This window comes from Chionomys nivalis, chromosome 14 (assembly GCF_950005125.1).
Source record: "Chionomys nivalis chromosome 14, mChiNiv1.1, whole genome shotgun sequence".
NCBI classification, from domain to species: domain Eukaryota; kingdom Metazoa; phylum Chordata; class Mammalia; order Rodentia; family Cricetidae; genus Chionomys; species Chionomys nivalis.
Window position 1 is genome coordinate 47057371 of NC_080099.1, and position 14467 is coordinate 47071837.

Below are 14467 nucleotides of genomic sequence, written 5' to 3' on the forward strand. Positions count from 1 at the left end.
TACATACTACACACACACCAGCACTTGTACACATATCATACATGCATACATACTAAACACAAACACAATGTGGTACACACACACAATATAATACTCGACCCTAACAGGGAATTCTGGAGGAAGTGTTAGGAAGACAGCATCCCAGGAAACACCAATAATCCTACCGCCCAGGTAACTATACTGGCAGAAATCTATCTAGTTTAACTACTTTCTAACGCTTTAGTATTAAAAGTCCTAGAATCAGCTGGGTGGTGGTGGTACAGCACCACTCATGCCTTTAATAATCCCAGCACTCAGGAAGCAAGCAGATCTCTGTAAATTCAAGGCCAGTCTGGTCTTCAGAGCAAGTTTTAGGACAGGCTCCATAGCTACTGAGAAACCCTGTCTCGAAAACTCAAAACAAAACAAAACAAAAACTAATTAATTTAAGTAAATAAAAATCCTAGAGCCAGAGCCGGGCGGTGGTGGCGCACGCCTTTAATCCCAGCACTTGGGAGGCAGAGGCAGGCGGATCTCTGAGTTCGAGGCCAGCCTGGTCTACAAGAGCTAGTTCCAGGACAGGCACCAAAGCTACAGAGAAACCCTGTCTCGAAAAACCAAAAAAAAAAAAAAAAAAAAAAAAAAAATCCTAGAGCCAGATGTGGTCCCACATTCCCTGAATCCCGAAACTCAGGAGGCAGGGCAGGTAGACTGAGTTCAGAATAGTCAGCCATATGCAGACAAACCCTGTCACAGAGAGGAAGAAAAAGTCCTGAAACTTCCAGGTAAAGGCTTGGACCATATGCAAACTGGATAAATTCAACTCGCTTCGCTTAGCAGCAACTCTCTATCTCCCTAGTCCGGCACATGTTACAGGAACAGCTTGCCAGGTGGACAAATAAGGGTCCTTGCACTCCAGAAACTGGGGAACTGCATTCTTGTTGCTAATTACTGCTTCTAATCAGAGAGAGAAACAGAAGGGCATCCACTACTACACTTATGCTAATGCTAGTTCTCCTCCAGCTAAGTATAATTCCTCCCCAAATGTAATGAACCTTTCTCCCCTCCCGCTTAATTTTTCTCTTTATTCTCTTCTGGGAGATGGGGTTTTAATATGTAAAAGCAACCATTTAAGATCAGAATGCTATCATGGTGCTTCTTGATCCTCAGTGTTACTTTTACAAATGGACTGAGTATGTTAGTCCCCAGTTGGTGGGACTGAGAGCGTGGTAACAATGACTATAATCCCTAGCACTCTAATATTCACTGGGAAGGTTGAGACAGGAGGATCACGAGTTCAAGGCCAGCCTGAACAGCACAGTGAGACTTGTCTTCAAAAGGGGAGGATACATCTTTATTTAAAAGGAAAGCAACACTTTGTCTCCTGGGCCAGTAACCTAGCATTTAGTGAATAGTACCTACTGCGTACAAAGAAACAAGTCTGGTACATAGGAAGCAGAAAGATTAAAATAACACACTGACTTGAAGGACTTTACCATCTAGCACAGCAGCTAAGTGATTTTTACTACCATTATCTTAATAAAAGCAAGTTAGCAACACGGTAATTATTTAAATAATAAATTTGATTCACAGTCGGGCAGTGGTGGTGCACGCCTTTAATTCCAGCACTCAGGAGGCAGAGGCAGGTAGATTTCAGTGAGTTCGAGGTCAGCCTGGTCTACAAGAGCTAGTTCCAGGACAGGCTCCAAAACTACAGAGAAACCCTTTCTCAAAAAAAAAAAAAAAAGAACCAAAATTCACCCCTAAGAAAAGCCACTTAATATAGATAAAAATGCAGGTTGTCCAGCACTTCATAAAGGAAAGACTATATTAGCATTTTATCACATTAGAAGTTAAAATAAACACCCTTTACAAATCATCTTACTCATTAGACAGATGACAAAGTTCACTGTAAGGCCAAGTCTCATAAGATTAAGAACTCCAAAGAGCATGCTATCATAATTCATCAGGTACAGACATAATCGATGACAAATTAGCAAAAAGAAACACCTCATCACTAAATCCTAACTCCATTGTTTAGTTTACCCTTATAAGAACTATACACTAATGGGCTGCAAAAATGGCTCAGTAATTAAGAGTGCTTGCTATTCAATCATTGAGGACCAGAATTCAGATCCCAGGACCCAAATTGGGCAATTCACAAATATCTGGTAACTCCATCTCCAAGGGATTAGGCACCCTCTGTACGCACCTACACACACACATAAATGCACATACACTCACACATATACACACGAGTAAAATAATTTTTTAAATTTATTTATTACATATACAGAGTTCTGCTTGCATGTATACTTGCAGGCCAGAAGAGGGCACCAGATCTCATTACAGATGGTTGTGAGCCACCATGTGGTTGCTGGAAATTGAACTCAGGACCTCTGGAAGTGCTCTTAACCTCTGAGCCATCTATCTCTCCAGCCCAAGTAAAATAAATTTTAAAAATTATATTATTCACTGGGCAGTGGTGGCAAACACCTTTAATCCCAGCACTTGAGAGGCAGAGGCAGGAAGATCTCTGTGAGTCTGGGGCCAGCCTGGTCTACAAAAACCAGTTCCAGGACAACTAGAACTGTTACACAGAGAAACCCTGTCTCGAAAAATCAAAAAATAAAAACAAAACAAAAAAATCTCTATTATTCAACCAGGTATGGTGGGTTCATGCTTATGTAAGCACTTGGGAAACTGAGGCAGTAGAATAGCTATTGAGTTTGAGGCCAGCCTGAGTTAGAGAACAGTCTCAAAATAAAAGGACAGGAATGGCAATTACATTTTTAAACTTCAGGGCTCACTGAGTAGAGGTAAAGTGGCTAGAATAACATAATTTCTTCCCTCACCATTTAGCTGAGAGGGGTGGAAAGAAAACCTCCAAGAAAACAGTCTTTGGATTTCATGATTTCTTAGATATGACATCAAAAGTAAAGGAAACAGGGCTGGAGAGATGGTCTGGTGGTTAAGAGCACTGAGTGCTCTTCCAGAGGACCCAGGTTCAATTCCCAGCACCCACATGGCAGTTCACAACTGCCTGTAAATCCAGTTCCAGGGGATCTTACACCTTCACAAAACTGCACATAAAATAAATAAATCATAAAAAAATTCTTAAAACAAAAAGTAAAGGAAAAAAATACATTTCATACATCATCAAAATTATAAACTTTGTAACAAAGAAGCACAATCAACAGAAAGAAAAAGGACAACCAGAGGGAGTATTTATAAATCACTTTGCCGATAAGGGATTAACCTGCAGAATATATATATTCTTTAGCACTGAGGAGGTATAAGCAGGTAGATATCTGATAGTGAGCACCAGCCTGATCTACATAAGGCATTCCAGGATGGTCAGAAATACAGAGACCCTGTCTCAAAAAACAAACAACAACAACAACAACAAAAGAATATATAAAAACTACATGCTCAAGCATATCATGAAAAAAAATTTCATTTTAAAGTCTAGGCTAGGGATTTGATCAGTGGTGCTGCTCTGGCCTGGAATGTGTCCAGTTCCCCACATCCACATGGTAGCTCACAGAGGTCTTTAACTCTGCCAGTTCCAGGCAATCTCTAGGGTTTTCTGTGACCCCAGGGCCAACAAACAATTCACCTGGAAGGAAATCCAGGTGGGCTGGAGAGATGGCTCAGCAGTTAAGAGCACTGACTGCTCTTCCAGAGGTCCTGAGTTCAATTCCCAGCACCCAACGTGGTAGCTCACAACTGTCTATAACTCCAAGATCTGACACCCTCACACAGACATGCATGCAGGCAAAACACCATTGCACATAAGAATAAATTAAAAGAAGAAGAAAGATGAGGAGGAAATCCGGTTCAACACAACTCAATAGCTGGTTGGTTCAAACTTCTAGAGTCTAACACCAGGTAGTTTATTGTAGGCATATTTAAGTACAGTACAATCTGGAATAAAAGTTTCTTGGTGTAACACAATCCCTTGTACACAAGGAGGCATAATTACATCAAAACTCTTAAAGTACTTGTCACTTCTTCCATTAAGATGGGTTCAAAATGGGCTAATGTGTTATTTTAAGGGACTAGGGGAGGGTCTTGTGTGGTCATGGTCATACAGATAACACAGAGGTTCTGATCCTGGTTGTGGGAACTTAGGGGTGCCTCTGGTCATATTGGTAACACAAAAGTCACCTAGACTATTAAGTATCTCTAGTTCTGGTTGCCGGTGCTTGGGGGAGGCCCTGGCCATACAGATAACACAAGGATCTCCTAAGATATTAGCCAGCATTCCCAGCATTCCAGTCAGAAAATATCTTTTCCTTTTAAAAGACAACCCTTACTGTTTAACATTCCTGGTTTCCCTGGTGCTATCTGTGAGCACAAGGACCTTTGTTCTCCAACAGAAATCCAACATGCTCTTCTCGTCCCATGGACATACATAGGGCACAGACATCCATGCAGCAAAACATACAATTTTAAAACTTAACTGAGGAAAAGAGAAGGTCCACAAAAAAAAAAAAAAAAAAAAAAAGTCAAATTCAAAGAATGGTTAACTGCCATAGAGAGAGAGAGAGAGAGAGCGCGAGCGAGCGAGCGGGTAGTTAGCTGCCAAGGCCCAAGGCCCAGAGGGAGGTGAATGAGAAGCTACAGAGTACAAAATTCATCTTGGACAGATGAAAATAGTTATAGAGACAAAAGACTGCATAATAACATGCAATTACTTAAAGTCAATGAGCACATACACACACACACAAAGGTTTAAATGATGAATTTTGTTGTACACATCTTACTACAAAAAACAAAAGCGGTTCCCTGCACCCATATGGTGGCTCTCACAACTGTATAACTCTCATTCCGGAAGATCAAACACCTGTTCTGACCTCTCTACGGACCCTGCACACATATGATACACAGATATACGGTCAGGTGCACACACATACACATAGAATAAAAATTCTAAAGTAGACAGGAGGTTGTGGCGCACACCTTTAATCCCAGCACTTGGAAAGCAGAGGCAAGAGGATCTTAGTGAGTTTGAGGCCAGCCTGATCTACAAAGTGAGTTCTAGGACAGTCAGGACTGTTACATAAAGAAACACTGTTTCGGGGCTGGAGAAATGGCTCAGTGGTTAAGAGCACTGACTGCTCTTCCAGAGGTCCTGAGTTCAATTCCCAGCAACCACATGGTGGCTCACAACCATCTGTAATGAGACCCTGTGCCCCCTTCTGGCCTGCGGGCACACATGGAAGAAATGCTGTACACATAATAAATAAATCTTAAAAAAAAAAAAAAAAAAACACTGTTTCAAAAAACCAAAAATAAACAAATAGATAGATAAATAGGTAGATAAATAAATAATAAAAATTTTTAGCAGTACAAATTTTAGGATTTTTGGGGACAGTGTTATTCAGCTTTTGGAGGGAGTATAGAAGCATTTATTATAAAGCATTTCAACAAAACTGCAAAAGACCCAGAGTAAAATACAAAGGACAGGGAACAATTCACCACAGAAAAATCAATCTGGTAGTAGATTATTGCCTATCATGCAAGAGACCCTGGGTCTGACCCCCAATACCACATAAATCTGGTGATAGATCCTGTAATCCCAGCACTCAGGTTGTGGAGACCAGAGTTTCAGAAGCTCAAGGTCATCCACAAGTACATAACAAGGTGAAAACATTCTGGGCTACATGAGACTGTCTCAAAAAAAAAAAAAAAAATTTAAAAGCTCCCAAACGGGTTCATTGGGTAAAAGCTGTTACTCCACTTACTAACAAGACTGACAACCTGCGTTAGATTCCCCAGGAGCCACCTGGTAGAAGGAAAGAACCAATTCACAAAAACCTCTGTGTGTGTGTGTGTGTACACACGTGTGAATTCGTAAATTTAATTAAAATATTTGTTCTGAGACACAATCTCACTGTATACCCTTAGCAGGCCTGGAACTCCCTATGTACATCAGGCTGTCTTTGAATTCAATTCTGCCTCTGCAGTATGAGCCACTAACTACATCAGCCCCCACCCTGAAGAAAAAAAATATTAATGAAAAGAAATTGGTCTGAAATTTGAAGTAAAATGCTAGAATTTAGAAGATCTTGAATCCCACCATGAGACTAACCAGTACAATCACATAGCATTACGTTTCAAAAGTAGTGTGGAAACTGTGGGCTGCCAGGATGGCTCAGCAAGTAAAGGCCCTGCCACCAAGCCAAACAACCTCAGTTGGATCACTGGGACCTACATAGTGGAAGAAGAGAATCAACTTCTCCATGCTGTCCTCTGACCACACTTGTGCACACAAACACAAAATAATAAAATGTGCTTTTGTTTGTTGAGGGGGAACTGGGGTTTTTTGAGAAAGGTTTCTCTATGTAGCCCTGGCTATCTTGGAACTCACTCTGTAGACTAGACTGGCCTCAAACTCAGATATCCACCTGCCTACGTCTCCCAAGTGCTAGGATTAAAGGTTGTGCCACCACACCATTAAAATGTGTGAACTTTTTTAAATGGCTTTTTTATTTTAGGAACTTTAAGAGCTCAGTCACAGCCTGGCAGTGATACCACACACCTTTAATTCCAGCATTCAAGAGGCAGAGGCAGGTGGATCTCTTTGAGTTCGAGGCCAGCCTGGTCTACAAGAGATAGTTTCCAGGACAGGCTCCAAAGCTACAGAGAAACCCTGTCTTGAAAAATTAAAAAAAAAAAAAAAAAAAAAAACCTCAATCACTCTTAGCAGCACAGTATGACCTGGTTTCAAAACAAAGAAGCAGAAGGGCAAGTAAAGTCAACTACTAGTGGGAATTCCTGGGGTGCTAACAATCTGTAGCTTCTTAGTGAATGTACATGGTGTTCAGTTTGTATGAATTCATGAACAATGACAATTACGATTTGAACACTTTTCTCTAATTGTACTTCAGTTTCAAAAGGCTTACTATTAAAGATTAAGCCTTAAGCCAGGAGTGATGGTGCACACCTCTGGTGCTGGCACTAGGAGGCATAAACAGGTGGGTCTGTGTGTTTGAGGCCAGCCTGGTCTACTTAGAGAGTCGCAAGACAGACAGAACTACATAGAGACCCTCTCAAAAAAATAAGATAAAACCTAGATCCTCTCCCCCACTTCCAAGAAGTGACAGATTGGAGGAAATCATCCACAGAAAATGTTTACCAGCTGGGTAGTAGTGGTGCACACCTTTAATCCCAGAACTCGGGAGACAGAGGCAGGCAGATCTCTTTAAGTTCGAGGCCAGCCTGGTCTATGAGAGCTAGTTCCAAGACAGCTAGGACTGTTATACAGAGAAACCCTGTCTTGAAAAACTAAATAAAAAGGAAAGGGGAAAAAAAGAAGAAAATATTTAGTACAAGAGACCCAAGAAAGCACTGAGCACCAAGAGAAAACCCAGGGAGTTAAAAACAAACAAACAAACAGGTGGTTAAGAAAAGCAACATGGTTCCAAAAAAAAACCACCGGGGGAATAAAAGGAAGGCAAAGTCGTAACTTGTAATCTCAGCATTTGAGAAAATGAGGCAGGAGGATCATTAAATTCAATCAAGAGCCTTTGCTAAAAACAAATGACAAGCAACTAAACAGCTTACTCAAGATACAACTGAGGGGTCCACCACTCAGAACAGTCTAAAACTGGAGTGGAAGCAAAGAATGGGACAAGAAGGCAGGTAAACGAAGCACTGTAGAGAGGGTTCTGTCACTCATGATTTGGGTAGGAAAAAAAAAGCTGAAGAAAGTTCAAGTTGTCGAAAACAACAATTTGACTGTAATCAGCTCCCTCACCTGTTGTCATTTACCACCATAAATAAGTAGATGCCAGAAAGATCTTTTCCTTCTTCATTCAACACAGCATCTAATTTGCCTTCTTAGCCAGGTACCAAACCAAAGGTTAGGGTATGAGCCTTGCCCTAAAGAGGTTTACAAGGCTCACTTGTAAACAGAGATGGCAAACAGGGACATCAAGAAGGTACAAACCAAACCAAAGTTACTAAGAAAACACAGCACAAAGTTTGCTACCAGAAATGAAATGCTAGATCTTGAGACATGACCAAGATTTCAGTACTTAAAAAACAATTTTACCAAGACACCTGGATTCCACCTCCAAACCAATCTTTATTTGGGTCCTTTCCAAATCACAGCTCCATTCACCCTGATCCCCTTCACTCACATGACCTTCCTCACTCAACTCCCTGCTTTTAGACACGCGCAAATTCAAATTTTCTCTAAGCACCAACAAGAAATAACAAGCTGCTCAGGTCATGAAAGGCCCTACAATGGCTTCTTATAGCTTTAGAATAAAATCTAAACACAGCCATGTGTAACCTGGCCTTTGTCTTCCCTGACGACCTTACATGAGACCTCCCTACTTCAGTACCTAATACAAAGATGCCTCTAAACCTCTAGGCTTCCCAGCAGTGTGCCAATGCTCAGGCCATTTATTCCTTTCTAGGTTTTGGCCACTACACTTACATCGTCACCTTCAACAAGCAGGACTCCGTGCTGTCACTAATCTGACTTCCTAAAAAAAAATTCAAGACCATTTGTACCAGTTACTCTGGCTCTCCACATCTGGGTTAGATCTCCATAACAGAACTAAGTCTCACTTCACATATGGTTAATTTGAGAAGCCCTGGAATACACGAGTAGACCCATGTGGCTCAGGAGAGACATCTACCCTCAAAATAAGGAGCTGGATGTTAGCGGCTAAGGTTGATAGCAGAGGTAGGGGGTGTGCAGCTCAATGGTAGATCATCTGACTAGCGTGCACAGGCTCTAGGTTTGTTTCCCCAACCCCACAGGGGAGGGGGGGCACAAGATAGTGATTCCCAACTGGGGAAAAGACACCCCTCATCTCTAATCAATATATAAAATTTTCTGAGGGGAATGGAGGTGGTACCACATAACTAACTGGTGATGAAAACCAATGTACTCAGGATACAATCATATGCAGGAAAGGGAGAGGGTGAAAGTAAACAGGGAAAAAACGATTCCCCAACACTTACATGCCCTTTTATGCTTCTCTCCTTTTCCTGTCACATGACTTCAGTTCAAAAGCCAGCACCTTCCAGAACTCCCAGACTTATCCTCATAAATGTACTAACACCCCCATCCAAGCTTCCACAAGCTTCTGTTGTTTGCATTATATACAATTTGTCCCAGACAGGTGTCATGTATGGCACCCGTCTGAATCCCAACACTCAAGAAGCTTAAGCTAGCTTGGGCTTTATAGTGAGATCCAGTCTGGGGGGGAAAAAAGGATATGGCACTAGAGAAGCTTCCGGTCCTCAAAGAAAAGAGGATTTTTAAAAACTACTTTCTAACTTAGTGAGTCTGGACATAGAAACAGTTGAGCAGAGGTACGAATGATTTCCCCACTCAATCCTTTTGTAAACCAAAATAAATTCCGTTTCTTAAAGTAACATCCACCTGTAGTCTTTAAAAATCAGTGCTAACCACACAATCTCCTTTTCAAGAACGCCTATCGGAAAGATACAATACAGTGATATGAGCATAAGTTTACATCATAAATTATTGTGAATTGTATACAAAACACATAAAAAATATTATGAAGACGAAGAACACAAAGACTATCAACCGTTGGTTTGAGCCAACCGCTGAATTACTGGGAATGACCACTGCTTGCAATCCAAGGTTATGGATGCAGCCAGTCAACATTTTTCTCCCAAGTTCTACGCACAAGTTCCTTTACAAGTGAAAGGCGGGGCATTGACATCGCAGGCCTGCAATGCCCGCCCTCGGGAAGCTAAGGCAGAATGCCCGAGCATTCCAGGCCAGCCTGGGCTACTTAGCAAGACCCGGTCTCGGTAACACAAAGTCAAGTCAGCAACAAGACCCTAACGCCATCCCTGAAAACTAAGAGGAAAGTCAGTCCAGTTAGGCAGCGAGGGCGGCGGAGTGATCTTAAAGGACAGATTAACAAACTCCTAGCCACAGGTCTACACGGGTGTGGCGCACCTTCAGACAAGAGCGCTGGAGAACAGGAAGCGGCGACTCCCACACTCCGTGGGTCGGGCTGGAACGCCAGCTCCCCCCGGACCTCCGGCCCCGGAGCGGGGAGGGGAGCGGCCGGCAAAATTCTGGGGAACAATCACGTCCCTAAAACACCCCACCGCCGGACCGCCAGGGCCCCGCCACGGTCGCCTCTCAGTGGGGGAGGCGGCCCGAGGCGCGATGCCCGCTCCGCGAGCGAGCGCGCGCCCTGTTCAGGGAACAAAGTTGAGAAACTCGAAGGAGAAAAGTTTCCCGAGGAAGCGCCGCGCCGCTCGCTCCGCTTCCCGAGCGTCGGGCTCCGCCCGCCCAGGCCCAGGCTGCTCCGGGAAGCCGGTCGGCCCGACGCTCCCCAGGGCGGTGGCCGCCCAGAGCGGGCGCCGTCACCCGGGACCCCCGGCCTGAGGAGACCCTCGGCCCAGCAGAGGCCCCGCGCGCCCCGAGGGAAGGTACGAAGAGTTACCTGCGGCTAGCGAGGCGAGCGCGGGACGACTCCTGAGGCGCCAAGCCGACGGCCGCCGCTTTGTCTCCCGCCCGTCCGGCTCCCAGGAGGAAATGGGCCGCCCTGCGCCCCCGCCCCCGGCCCGCCCCGCGCCGCGCCCGCCTGCCCTTCCCGGCACCTCCCTCCGCGCGCTCTTCCCGGCGCCTCCCGCAGCCTCCACGCCGCTCGTCCCGGCCTGGCGCTTTCGGGGGGGTTGGGGGGGGCGGATGGTAGCCCGGCGACTCCAGGCCGGGACCCCCAGAAGGCCTTCTCGTATGGCCTCGGGGCGCGTAGAGCCGGACCCCCGACGGGAAGGAGGGACGGCGACTCAGGGAACAGCCCGCGGCCGGGGAAGGCGGGCGGAGGGCAGGTGAGTCACGGCTCCCAGCTCAGGTGAGTCTCGGGGCGCGGCCCCGGAAGGCCCCGCCCCGTCCGGCTCCCAGGGCCCTGCGTGGTGACGCGGGGTCCGGCTGGCTCACTCCTGTGGCGACTGTCATCCTGTCCCCTAGTCCAAGGCGCTCAGAAAAGGGGGCAACCTAGGAGAAAAAACTCCAAGTAAATGTTCCACCGCTCCGGGCACAGTGGAACGGGAATCCTACCTCAGAACCTATTTTTGTGGTTTTTGTTTTGGTTATTTTATTTTTGAGGTAGGATCTCACCTAGGTCAAGCTGATCTTTAACTGGCTGTATCGGTAAGAATGGCCTAAAACTTTTTCTTTCTTTTTTCTTTTTTTTTTCTTTTTTTTTTTTAAACATTTGAGCAAAGGGGCTGCACGTGCTCTGTGCTTGTGTAGAAATCAGGACAATCGCTGCGCGGTGAGTTCAAGGTGGTCTACAGAGTGAGTTCCAGGACAGGCTCCAAAGCTCCAGAGAAACCCTGTCTCAAAAAGAGAGACAGAAAGAAAGAGAAAGAAAGGTGAATTGGACAGGTCTCAGTGATAGAGTACTTGCCTACTATGCCCTGGGTTCAATCCTCAGCACTACAAACTACAAAAAGACCATTCTTCTCCAACTATATTCTGTTGTTTCTAACTTTGGGGTTTGAAAGAAAGTGGCCCCCAAATGGAGTGGCCTTATTGGGAGGTGTGGCTTTGTTATCTCGTTGGAGAGAATGTGTCACTGCGGGGTGGGCTTTGAGGTCTCCTATGCTCAAGCTACACCCCCCCCCCCCCGTGTGGACACAGACTCCTTCCTGTTTTCTGTGGATCAAGGTGTAGAACTCTCAGCTCCTCCAGCACCGTGTCTGCCTGCATGCTACCATGCTGCCCACCATGACGATAAAGGACTGAACCTCTGAAATTATAAGCAGACCTCCATTAAATATTTTCTTTTGTAAGAGTTTCCACTGGCAGGCGTGGTATTACAGGTTTAATTCCAACACTCAGGAGGCAGAGGCAGGTGGATCCCTGTGAGTTTGATATCAGCCTTGTCTACAGAGTGAGTTCCAGAACAGCCAGAGCTACACAGAGAAACCCTGTCTTAAGAAAAAAAGAGTGGCTGTGGTCATGGTGTCTGTTCACAGCAATAGAAACCCTAAGACTCCCATTACCCATGCTTTTAATCCCAGTGTTCTGGAGACAGAGGCAGACTGATTTCCGTGAGTTCAATCAAGGCCAACCTGGTCTACATAATAACTTCCAGGTCAGTCAGAGCTACGCAGTGAGATGAGCCTGTCTAAAAAAATAAAGTTTAAAAAAACTTGCAAATAAAAAACACCGCACATAAAAATAATTAGATTAAGTCAAATAAGTAAATAAATAAACAATAAGAAAAATGGCATGAAGGGATCTTGAATTCAGGAAGCTTTAAGAACGGCCGTGTCCTGGAGCCCAGTGGCCGTCTTTTTCTGTGTGTGTTCAAGCCATTGATGAATGTCTTATCTAGACTTGACAAGAACTATGCTGAAAAGTTCAGGATTATGTTACCACCTTAAACCTTTTCCCTGAATTTGAGACTCAGCATATTCAGTTCTCTGTTTGATGTCTTTCCATATTTGACTTCTGATAGGCATTTCGGCTTGTCAAACTTTCCATGACGACATATCTAAAACTGCTTTTCTGATAACTCCCCAGCCCTGCTCACCCCACAGCAGGGTCATCGCCTTAGCTAGAAGCTCTAATTCAGAAACCTTGGAGTTGACTGGAGAGGTGGCTCTTTGGTTACGAGCCTTTGTTTCTCTTACAGAGGACCTATATTCAGTTCCCAGAACCCACGTGATGACTCACAACCATCCATAACTCCAGTTCCAAAGGATCTAATACATTCTTCTCGCCTCCTTCAGGCACAAATGTGGTACACATACATATATGCAGGCATGATTATGAAATAAAATGTACCTTGATGTTCTTTCTCTCACGTGTTTTTACTTGATTACTTCAACATACACTCAGAATCCACCAAGCTTTTAGCATCGCCACTGTTACCGTCATGAACTGAGTCAGCACCATCATCACAGTACCTAAGTTTCACAGGAGACTCCTAACCTGTCTCCCTCCTTCTGCCCTCGCCTTACTCATTCTAGCCTTAGTTCTGCAGCCTGAGGGGGTGATCCTGTAAAACCTAAGTCCCACACTGTCACCAGCTCTGCCCAAAACCTCCAGTAGCTCTCACCCATCCGAGCGAAAGCCCAAGTCCTTATAAGGCTCCAGAGCTCCCTTGCCCCCACACACTTCTCTGACACAGTGGCCTCTTTACCATTCCAGGGTATGCTATTGCCTGAGGGCCTTTTCTTTCTCCTGGAATGCTGTCCTCCAAATCCATCCTGACTCACTCCCTTGTCTCTGCCAGGGCTTTGCTCAGGTTTCCCCAGTGAGACTTCCTCTCAGCTGCTGTATCTAAAATTGCAACCTCTATCACCTTGTGCCATATCACTTTGAGTACATATTCTTAATTGTATATATGATCTATAAAGTCATATATATGATGGCATATATGGTTCACTGCTTTTTCCTGACTTCTTTTACTAAAATTTAAGCCTCATGAGGGCTAGAATTTTTATTATGTTCAGTCTTGTATCTTTGGCGCCTAGGCTAGTACTTGGAACACAGCAGGCCCCTCAGTGAGTACTTATTGACTGAAATGTGCAGAGATGGCGATGGGATGAGTTTTCTTCTGACCAAGGGAATGTGGGTAGGAATAGGAAGCAAAGTACAGTTTGAAACAGTATCACTTGGGAGGCTAAGGCTACTTTGGTTTGTTTTCAGGCTTTCTGAGGAGGAGGATAGAGGGTTGTCTCCCTGAAGAAGGGGTTTTCATGACAGCTCTCTGCTGAGTGGCATTCCTAGTCCATTTTTTACTTTTTCTTTTTTTTTTTTTTTTTTTTTCAGTTTTGGTTTTTTGAGCCAGGGTGTCTCTGGAACTCACTCTGTAGAGCAGACTGGCCTCGAACTCTCAGAGATCCACCTGCCTCTGCCTCCTGAGTGCTAGGATTAAAGGAGTGCGCCACCTCCACCTGGCATCATGTCTCACTTTTCATCTTATATTTTTAGATTACATTCATTCATTCATTCATTTTGTTCGGGGGGGAAGCTGTGCCACAGTGCATGTGTGGAAGTCAAAGACAACTTTGGGACATCAGATCTCTGCTTCTATGGTGTGAGTCTGAGAAATCAAACTCAGGTTCTTTGAGCTCGGTATCAAGCCTTTCACCTTTATCAAGACGCTGAGATGTCTCACTAGCTCTTCTGATAGGTGTTTTTTTGTTGTTGTTGTTTTGTTTCGTTTTGGTTTTTGTTTTTTGGTTGGTTTTTTTTTTTGGTTTTTGTTTTTTTTTTTGTTTTTGGTTTTGTTTTGGGTTGTTTTTTTTTTTTTTTTTTTTTTTTTTTGTACCCTGATAGTAGGTTTCTCTGCTGACCCAGTAAGCCAGATCAAGCCAAATTTAAAAAGGCCAGGTTTATTGAACCAACCGCTTGGGGGGTGGCACTTAAATATCCTGGGGGTGATCTTGAGCTTTTTGAGGAGCCTGGACTTTTGTTGGATTTTTCTGGGGGGGGGTTGAAATGGGGAGGAGGCAGAGT

At 44.4% G+C, this 14467-nt stretch overlaps 1 protein-coding gene across 1 annotated transcript in view; it reads right to left on the reverse strand.

Annotated features, from left to right (window-relative positions):
- The window catches only part of Ctnna1 (catenin alpha 1), a 121966-nt gene extending 111432 nt beyond the window's left edge, over positions 1 to 10534 (reverse strand). The window contains exon 1 of the mRNA XM_057788402.1: positions 10434 to 10534. The gene's annotated coding sequence lies outside the window, so the exon portion shown is untranslated. The remainder of the gene's footprint in view (positions 1 to 10433) is intronic.
- Positions 10535 to 14467: the final 3933 nt, after the last annotated feature.